This window comes from Ursus americanus, chromosome X (genome assembly GCF_024610735.1).
Source record: "Ursus americanus isolate L20-20 chromosome X, mUrsAme1.1.p, whole genome shotgun sequence".
NCBI lineage: Eukaryota > Metazoa > Chordata > Mammalia > Carnivora > Ursidae > Ursus > Ursus americanus.
In genome coordinates, this window is record NC_142164.1 from 118309264 (window position 1) to 118320102 (window position 10839).

The 10839-nt window shown below is 46.1% G+C and overlaps 1 protein-coding gene across 4 annotated transcripts in view; it reads right to left on the bottom strand.

Moving 5' to 3' along the window:
* The window catches only part of STS (steroid sulfatase), a 512613-nt gene extending 502166 nt beyond the window's left edge, over nucleotides 1–10447 (bottom strand). For all 4 annotated transcript variants that reach the window (XR_015723499.1, XM_087860403.1, XM_045813640.2 and 1 more), the window contains exon 1: nucleotides 10308–10447. The gene's annotated coding sequence lies outside the window, so the exon portion shown is untranslated. The remainder of the gene's footprint in view (nucleotides 1–10307) is intronic.
* Nucleotides 10448–10839: the final 392 nt, after the last annotated feature.

Consider the following 10839-nt stretch of genomic DNA (forward strand, 5'->3'; position numbering starts at 1 on the left):
TGGTAAATATTAGGTTGTGCTGACACTGTCTCTTGCAAAGGAGAAGGTGTCATGGGGACCCTTGCTCACTGCTTGTGCAAATGCAAACTCGGACAGACTTTCAGGAGCACGTTTGGCAATCAAGTATCTCAACAGTTTCACAGTGTTTGAACCAGTGTTTAAATTTCTAGGAATTTATCTTATGAAAATATTGAAGGATACACACATGTCTTTTATCAATACATTCCTAACAACATTAAAAATCTGTGAAGCTATAAGCATTGCGGAAAGTAAGTAAATTATGGAATAAAATATTATGCAGCCCTTAAAATTCTTGTTTTTTTTTTTTTAAGATTTTATTTATTTATTTGACAGAGATAGAGACAGCCAGCGAGAGAGGGAACACAAGCAGGGGGAGAGGGAGAGGAAGAAGCAGGCTCATAGCGGAGGAGCCTGATGTGGGGCTCGATCCCATAACGCCGGGATCACGCCCTGAGCCGAAGGCAGACGCTTAACTGCTGTGCCACCCAGGCGCCCCAAAATTCTTGAGTTTTGAAGAATACTGTCATGAGAAAAATGTTCACAGTGTAATTTTAGGGTGGAAAAGAGCATGATCACAAATTTTTAAAAACAGCTATTCGCATTTCTATATGGATATGTATGCGTTAGACGTGTATCTGTGTGTAGAGATACATGTATGTAATTGGAAGGAAAGAGGGTATAACTTCATTTATCATCAGTTTTGAAGGCATGGGACAACCACAGGTTTTTACACGGTTTTCAAATAAATTCTTGCATTTATCAAATATTCTACTTACTTTTATAGTCAGAAAAAGAAAGGCCCGCGAGTACAACTTAATCATGTTGCCTTTGTGCCGAAGGACACAATGTCACTATTAAATTACAAAACTCCTCAAATATGATGATTTGCACTAATGGGAATAAAAAGACAATGAACCTGTGCTTCCAGTTGGCCTGAAGAGACCCTAATTGAGACAACTTGAATGTGATGAGCTCTGATTTTTAAATCATAATGTTCCATCAAATACTGTGCAGCTGGTCCTTGTCATCCAGTCATTAAAAAAAAAAAATTCTCTTTTTAGAGAAATCTTTTTAAGCACGTATTCTTTTAGCACAAGCACATGGTAAATGCTTAATAAATACTCATTGCTAGAGAATTGAATTAACACAGATTTCTCATCTCTGGAGTTTTTTCCCTCGTGGAAGAAACCTCTGATTATAACAGCACAGCGTCTCAAGAAGCTAACGGTCTAAAACCATGAGTCTAAATCCTTACATCTGGAGCTAAAACCATGGGTCCAAATCCTTGTTTCTGGAGCTCTGCAGCCTTCAGCACAAGTTAACATGCTTCCTTTCTTTGTTGCAATTTTTCCGGTATGTTTAGATGGAAAAAAAAAAAAGAAAACCACCAGCAAAGTATGTGAAGATAAGAGGGAAAGAGGGGCGCCTGGGTGGCCCAGTCGTTAGGCATCTGCCTTCGGCTCGGGGCGTGATCCCGGCGTTCTGGGATGGAGCCCCATATCAGGCTCCTCTGCTGTGAGCCTGCTTCTTCCTCTCCTACTCCCCCTGCTTGTGTTCCCTCTCTCGCTGGCTGTCTCTCTCTGTTGGATAAATAAATAAAATCTTTAAAAAAAAAAAAAAAGAGGGAAAGAGATCAAAGGCACAGATGCTATTTCAGATCAGGGTGGGGGCACTGTCATTTGAATGGGGGATGTTAAGAACACAACACCAGTGGACATGACTTCATGGATCCGTCCTTGCCTGCAAGACCACAATCCCAGAGTCTGGGGAGGGCTCAAGTTCACGTCTCAAAGTGCTGTTCTCGTGTCATATCATGGGTGGGTCCATGGCCCTGCAACCCAGACAGCAGGGCAGGAAGCATCTAATCAACGTCCCAAGATCAGAGCGCCAAACCTCCAGGGCAGTGCCCTCACACAGTGGGGGAACCCCCAAACACAGACAGAAGCCATCAGGGACCAGCAACTCATGAGAAGAGCAGGACCGAGAAGAAGGCATTTGAAAAGTGGCATGGATGGAGGGTATGGAAGGACAACTTCCCTCAGCAAAGCCGGAATGCAGACTCGATGCAAAGTGACCTCCTTCCCAGGACGTGAAGGGGCTGATGCCGACTGTCTGCAGTTATAGCAATAACTCACTGCACCTTAACTCTGCCCCGAAATGTCTCTGGATGTATGTGTGTGAGAGAGAGAGAGGCTAAGGTAAACACGAGATCGGTTTGGGTTTTCACACTGAGGACGTTCTTTAAAGGAGCATCTTTGTTGTTGACTCAGAGCATTTCACCATCCAAGAGGTGCTGACCTGCAAGTGGTGGGTGCGTCTGATGGGCTGCAGAGCCCGCTAGGACCTACGTTCTCGGGGCAGATCGACAAGAGCTTCCACTGCCAGACTCGGTACTCGGGAAACGTGTCAACCAGGGCCCCACACATGCATGTTCATTGCTGGTGACTTATTCCCATCACTAAACAAAAAACAAACCAAATTGATGCCCCCTCCTCCCTCTCCCCATCTTGTTTTTTTTTCCATCTCATCCCATTGTGTTCCATGTTGGATCCAACAAACATCGAAACAGAGGAGGAGAAAGAAAGGAACTCGTTTCACTGCTTTTAGGATGTGGACTGCCTCCGGACATCAGATGGCATTCAGGGTGTCAATCCCATTGATGATGCAGGGAAAGCTGAAACGTGTCTTCTTCCACATCACATACACCGTAAGATGATACAACATGTGAGGGTCTAGAGTTCCTATATACAACCTCGACATTTCCTGCAAGTCCGACAAAAAGTTCTCTTAAGGGAATGACCTCATACCTCCTGCATGCTTTTCAATATTATGAAAGAACACAGACCACAAAAAAAGGTCACTTAAATACCATTCTCAAATGATTCACAAGAAAACAAGACCGTGGGGACTAATTCAGTTTTTGACATTCTAAATGAAGACAACCTAGAAAAATATTTCAAATAAACTAAAGACCACTATTATCGAAAAAAAAAAAAGTACAAGTTCACAAAGTTCTTGGATACTTGAAATGTGAAATAAATCTGAACAGAAAAATCACAAGTGCTTTTAAAATATCAGTATGATGTTCAGCATTATTAAATGTGCTTAACACACTTCTCTCTGCACTGGGATGGTAATGTCTCTAAAAGCTAAGGACGTGGTGAGGCCATTTCCCATTTTCAGCAAAGAGAAATGTCCTTTAGGGGCAAATGCATTCTGGAGTCCATGTTTTTTTCTTTCCCCGCAGAGGAACGAGTCTGATGCTTATTTTTCAAACCAAAGAACATACGTAACTAATCAGGGAAATGACCCCATCTGAGCCACTATGGTAAATATACATGAGCCTTGCACTCAATCAAACCCCACCCCAAATGTGAGCTACTGAAACACACTAACTTGACAGGTTAACTAAAGTCAACCGGCTCCCCATTCATCTAGTATGAAACGTTACATTTTTAAACACGCTCTCCAAATGCCCTCAGGCTCTGGAAACAGACTGCAAAAATCTAAGGACCCCCACAGATCAAAGTACGGTTATAAAAATGTAGAATTCAGGAGCACTTGGGTGGCTCAGTCGGTTAAATGTCTACCTTCGGCTGAGGTCATGATCTTGCGGTCCTGGGATTGAGTCCCACATCGGGCTCCCTGCTCAGTGGGGAATCTGCTTCTCTCTCTTCCTCTACCCCGCCCCCCCCCCACCGGCTCATGCTTTCAATCTCTCTCTCAAATAAATAAATAAAAATGTTTTTAAAAAATCAAAAAATTTTTAAAAATGTAGAATTCAAAAAAGAATGCACATCTTAAGTTACAAAAGAAGGATATTAGGAAAACATGATATTCGATGGTAAATTTCCACCTGTCGTCAAAGTCAGCCTTGATTTTAATGAAAATACAGATATAAGGCAGCATAGGAGAAAAGTACAGATTTTATAAAGAGATCTAAAGTATCACCGCTGTACAGGCTGAAACAGTATTATGCTAACCACTCATCATCATCTGATTATTGTTTTAAAATTAGAAGGCTGGCCTCTACATTATAAAATCAATCTAATTACAGGCATTTTATTAGTGTCTCTGACATTTTATACAGAGAGATGATGACTAATCTGAACGTGTGGTATGGATTATTCCCCGACTTCAAATCATCTCATATTTCATACCTGGACCTACGTGGTCGTTGACGATCTTTCTACAGAGCTCACTCGTAAAAGTGAAAAGCTTCATAGAAGCTTTTTAAAAGGAAAGGAGTCCTATGGGGCGCCTGGGTGGCACAGCGGTTAAGCGTCTGCCTTCGATCCCGGCGTTATGGGATCGAGCCCCACATCAGGCTCTTCCGCTGGGAGCCTGCTTCTTCCTCTCCCACTCCCCCTGCTTGTGTTCCCTCTCTCGCTGGCTGTCTCTATCTCTGTCGAATAAATAAAATCTTTAAAAAAAAAAAAAAAAAGGAAAAGAGTCCTAATCAACACAGCACCGCACGCGTAGTGTAGACGGAGGGGCGGCCTTTCTTGTTTAATACTGTCATGGGGAAAGCACATGCAATGCACTGTGGCAGAAAATCCAGAGACCTGAGTTTAAAGTGTTGTTTCTGTGTATAAAGAAAGAAAGAAAAAAAAACCCACTACATGCTTCTTCCAGGAACGAGATGCTTTGACTGCTATAAGGAACCTACACAGGTTAACTGGAGATCATCTACAACAAGTCCTAGCCTCCATCACATTTGTCAAAGACACAGCTCGAGGCACCCCACAGTTAAAGACCATTCTCTACATTGGGGTAAGTGAGAGGCCAAATCCTATCGGAAAGGTGATTTTGTTTTCTTTTTTGCAAGGAAGCTTACTTGATAATTTACTATTAATAGGACATAGGAAGCATCTTTTTTCATTCACGCATTCAACCTTTATTTACTACACAGCTACAAGGCTCTCCGCCTTGCTGGAACATCCTAGGGAGCACTATGTGTTTCCTGCCCCCACAGAGCATGCAATGGGCCTGCAAAGACAGAGGTGACTCAAAGCATCAAGACTGGACCAGTGATCCCATCCAAGACGGAAAAACACTCCACATGGGGCACGAGTGTCTGGAGCAGGGAGGGGGCCTCGCCTAGCCGGAGGCCTTGAGCCAGGAGAAGTCAGCTGGTGGGGGAGCCCTCAGGGGGGCAGACTGCCCGGCTGGTGGGAGAGCTTTATAATGCAATGCGTCTGCCAGGGGCAGAGACAGCAAGGGGTCACAGTTGGTAGGAGTCCCACCGTGGAGCTCCTCCCAGCCCTGGTTCACAATCCCATCTCCTTTCCAATGGGGAGCCACCGCGGAGCTCCAACAGGGCCAGAGGCAGCATCATGCCTAGGTTTCGAGAAAATGTGTCTGGCTGCTGACGGATGCACAGAAGTCCATTAGGACGCTGGTGTGTTGCAGACGTGTCATTGGAGAACAGCTCAGCCTCAGGCGTGCTTGGACGTGGCAGTATGGATGCAGAGATGTGTGGATGCACGCATAAGGGGCTCCTGGGAAGCAATGCTAGCAGTGGCTGATTTTTTTGCATGAGAGAACTCTGAGTCTAAACATCTTGTCTTCCAGCATAATGCGTGTGTCCCCGCTGTTGTTCACAGTCCCTGCAGCTGGACGGTCATGCTGCTCCCGAAACTGTGGCTAAGACCCAGCTGAGACCATGGAGAGACCCATCTCCTCCTTATCTCAATCACCAAACAGGTGTCAGCGTCAGTGGTCCTCAGTTATAAAACAGGACAGGCAAATCAGGAATCGCCACTGAGTTTACTCACAGCATCTTACACCCCTTAGAAAGCCCCACATACACGAAACTCAGTGTTGCTTTGCTTAGAAGTGGGTGGGATCACCTCAGACCTCGCCCCCCAGGCCTGAGGAGGCTCCCAGTGGCAATGTGAGCAGCCCTTAACGCTTCCAGTGGGAATAATGTGCCAAGCACGGCACATGGGGCCCAGCGACCTACATGTTCTCACTAGAACAGATGTCAAGGTCGCAAACTAAGCATTTGGCATGAGTGTCTGCGATGCCTTGGTAAAATGGAATGCCTTATTCCTTAGGTACTAGCACATGCATTAAAAAAAAAAAGGCAATAAAATTATTGCTCTAAATTCTGAAGCCAGGCTGTGCTTGTCAAAAAAAAAAAAAGCAAGACGGGCTTTGATATTCTTATTCCGATGCAAACACCGACTGACCCCGACCACCTGAGCAAAAGCAAGAAGACGGCGTCCACAGTCACTCTGCCAACATCACCCTACAAAGACACAGGGATTCATCATCATCATCTTCAGAGTCCCAGGGATGAGGTTTCGCCAAGTATAACGCACAACCACACGGTGTGATGACCCGGCCATCACAAACGGGACCAGGATACGTGGAGCATCGCGGCCAGCACACGCATCTCCCGATTCCGACGGAGGAGGGCACGCAGCATGTGCCTCTTACACGCTGGTCCTGTACAAAATTTCACACGACACAACCAATGGAACCAAAACACCTCCTCAAACAGGAGAACGACAGTATCACTCCATATGTATTTTCCCCAACGCTTATTTTTGCAAACTTCCAAACTCGCAAAATAGTTGAAAATAAAAATGAATGCGAGAAAAAGAAAATGAACTCAAGGATACTCCTTCAGGGGCGCCTGGGTGGCTCAGTCGTTAAGCGTCTGCCTTCGGCTCAGGGCGTGATCCTGGCGTTCTGGGATCGAGCCCCATGTCAGGCTCCACTGCTGGGAGCCTGCTTCTTCCTCTCCCGCTGCCTGTATTCCCTCTACCTCTGGCTGTCTCTGTCTCTAATGAATAAATAAAATCTTAAAAAAAAAGATACTCCTTCACTTAGGCTTACGAATTGCTACCTTTTGCAATGGTTGCTTGCTTTCTGTCTCTCCACACATATACACATGCATATATACACACATACGTCCACGCATACTTTTCTGCATCAGAAAACAAAAAAAGGCTGAGAAATGTATCTGTATTTGTGTATCATGATGTTTCATGGAAAGCTGCAGAGATCATAACCGCGACCCTCTAAAGAACTGGGTGTGGGTCTCCCAGAATAAGGAGATTTCCTCCATAACCACGAGGCCCTCATACCAACTGGGAAGAAGAACACTGAATCCATCAGCTCACTGTCGACACAGCCCCCACATAACTCTGCCTCCCTGTTCCTTTCCCTCCATCCGGGACCCTTTCCGCATTCAGGTACCGGGGTTCTGTTCCTTCATCCTTTTAAATCCAGAACAGTCTCTGACCTTCCTTTGCTTCCCATGACACTGACTATTTTAGAAGAATCCAGGTCAACTGTCTCTTACAATGTACTACATCCTGGATTCGTCGACTCATTTCCTCGTGCACAGTTCCAGGGGAAGGCTTTTGGCAGGGACGTTACACAGGTGATTTTGTGTTCTTGCTGCCTCTGATCTGGACACATGTGACGTTAAGGTGCCCCCCTGCCAACGGTCACTTGGTCCACAATACGATCTCCAGATTGCCTTATTTTCTCTCATGACGTAGCTGAGCATGAACCTTCTCTCATTTACTTTCTCAGAAACACACAGCACAGTTAACCATAATTTTCCTGGTTGGCATGATCCTGACCCCCCAAATGTGCTTATTATCGTGAGTATGTGCTGCCACAAAATATCCTTACTAAGGATTTACAATCCCCTTGAAACATCTTTTCACTGTCACCAAAGGATTAAAAAATGACTATCCTAGTATATATTTAAGCAGAGTAAATCAAGAGACTGCTGGCAGGCCTTGTCACATAACACAATGTCTCCTAAAAAGGAAATTTTTTTTGGTTTCATAAGAAAACTTTAATTTCACTAAGCCTTTTTTTTTTTTTTTTTGGAGGGGGGGAAAGAGAAATATCAAAGATAAGATAAAAGTATTTTCTTGATTATCGCCAATCCACTTAAGGAGAGGGGAAAAGTTTAATAGGCTGTATTCAAGAACCCTGAATTTTAAATTGTGAAGTACATTTAAATACCCACGAGGATGGCTTTATGTTGGTAAGATATAATGGATATTGTTATTAGGTATTTAGGCATAGATATTTTAGTCCCCACTGAAAGACTCCCACTTTACATCAGAACATTAAGAAAGAATAATGAATGCTGTATTAGTTTATCATGAATTAATCATGAGCCTTTCCGGCTTCATACTTTTAATTAGCTACTGAGTCTGTCAATTTGTTTCTGAGCTCTTCTAGCTGGGTCCAAAGAATGCCAATGTCCTCTTCTAGAGTAAAATCACACACACACACACACACACACACACACACACACACACACAGGATCCGAAGTATTTCCCTGCAAAATCCACAGTTGTTTTCTAGGGGAATAAAAATAAAACTCTACTTAGCAGGTGCTTACGGCTTTGAAAGCTATGTCAGAACTCAAAGCCAGCTCCTGCATTAACAATAAGTTTAGAAAATAAATTATTCTTTAAAACCCCCAAAAAGTTTGTTTCTGAAACAGAGAAAAGGAACAAACGAGCCTTTTAAGGAACAAATTACAGAAATCACAATAGAAAATGAATCTGTTAAGCTGCTAAGCATTAAGAATGAGTACAAGCCAAGGCTTTAAGCCTCCATGGACGTTTCCTCTAGTAGGAGAAGCCTCTGCTGTGGGGTTTCAATTTAATAGGAAAAAAAAAAAAAACCCTAAAAGGTCTTTCTCTTTTTGTTCTCTTTAATTCTTATTCCAACGCAGATCCCTGGAAGTAAAAGACCACTGAATATATTCCAGGAAGAAAGAGAAGATTAAGTGAGCAAGCAGGGTTTCTGCCACTCAGCACTGTTGGGGTTTGGGGCTGGGTGGATCTCTGCGGTGGGGCTGGGCTGTGTACGGTGCTAAGCAGCACCCCCCGCCTCCGCCCACCAGGCGCCAGCAGCAAAGCTCCTCCAAAGTGAGGAGACCAAAAATGGCTCCAGACTTTGCAGAGTCCCATCCCCGAGGGCAAAATCGCCCCGATGAGAACTGCCCGCCTGCCCTCGGCAACACAAGGGTCCAGACCGGAGTTTTGCAGAATCTTTAATCTCCCTGCCTGCCACCCTCCCTTCAGTGCCTGTCACTGTGGGTGCCAGGAGCATGCTACTAATCAGCATCTTTGTCCCCCCAACGACATCATCCTTCACGTTTCAGTCAACCTAGGAACCCGTCCTTTGCATCTCCATTTTCCAAGAGGAAACGCGGACACCAAGAACTTAATCAGCTTCCTGAGGACATGAAGCCAGCAGGTGGAGAGCTGGGATCCACATCCCATTATCTCTGACCCCAGGACATGGTTCCATCTTCGGGAGCCTTCCCCTACCAATGGGAACCCATACCTTCTCTGAAAGCATCTCTGTGCACATTTCTCTGATCCTGCTGGCACAGGAGACGGGGACGCACTCTGAATTCCTGACAGTGTTCACCTTGACATCTTAATGGCAGAAGGACCTGCCCTGTCCTCCTCGCTCACCTCCACCAGGGGGAGGAGCTCCTCCTGCAGGAAGGGAGCAGTCCTGTCCCTCCTCGCTCACCTTCCCTGGAAGAGGTGTTCCTCCTGCAGGAAGGGAGCAGCCCTGTCCCTCCTCGCTCACCTCCACCAGGGGGAGGACCTCCTCCTGCAAGAAGGGAGCAGCCCTGTCCCTCCTCGCTCACCTCCACCAGGGGGAGGCGCTCCTCCTGCAGGAAGGGAGAGTCCCTGTCTCTCCTCGCTCACCTCCACCAGGGGGAGGACCTCCTCCTGCAGGAAGGGAGCAGTCCTGTCCCTCCTCGCTCACCTCCATCAGGGGGAGGCGCTCCTCCTGCAGGAAGGAACCCATCTGTCCCTCAGGTGTCGGAAGCAGAAAAGCAGTTGAGATCAACCAGCAGAACCATGAGCAGGACCCGCTCCACCACTATTCTGCAGCGCTGGCGATTCACCTAGAGTCACCTCAAAGGTCCAGGCAATGCCTTCAACCATTTATAAACTCCTCGCCCCACATCACTCACGTTCCGCACACACACACCATGTGCTTCTGCAACCAGACCCTGCACGCGGCCCTCCTTCGTGGTACTGTCTTTGTCTAGAAAGCACGTGTGTCCCCCACAGATGCTCCCCTTTGGCAAACGTGACCTTTCGTGGGACAGGTGGGCTCTACATTCATCTTGTCCCTGTAATACGAGATCTTGCACAACACCATTTAATGCTCGCCAAGTACTCAGACCTGCCTTAAACAGCAGTCACGGGGAGGTGTGTGCCTTGTCAACAATGAGACAGTGAAGCAACTACACGGGCACTTCCTATACTCACACGGGTACCCACTGAAGACGGTCCTGGGTGGTTGATCTCAGAGATGTCAGCTTCCAGAGACCACCATGTGCAGGCTCTCAGAAGACAACGTGTGACGCGCGAGTGGTTCTCAGCAGACACGAATGAGGGGCACTGGGCTCATCCTGTGAATTAATTCAAAGGAAGAAGAGTCAGACACTGCATGAGCACAGGCTAAAATCCTCCAGGGTACCAAGCTCTTTCTTGCCTCAAGGATCTCTCCTTCTGCACGGGTCTTCTTTCCTCTCGCCGCCTAACCCCTGCTTACCTACAGGTCTCGGCGGACTTGCCACCCCCTCTGAGAAGCCCCCTGATTACCAACCCCAAGCAAATATATCCCTCCATGGCTAACGATCCTAACACCTTGTTTCCCTTCGATGGCATTTATCACTCTGTGCGATAATCTATTTAGCCGGTTTCTTCTCATTTGGTATCTGTCCTTCCCACGGGCTCAAAGGATCAAGAGGGGACGGGCCATGTGTCAGCCACAGCAAGCTCTCAGTAAATATTTTCT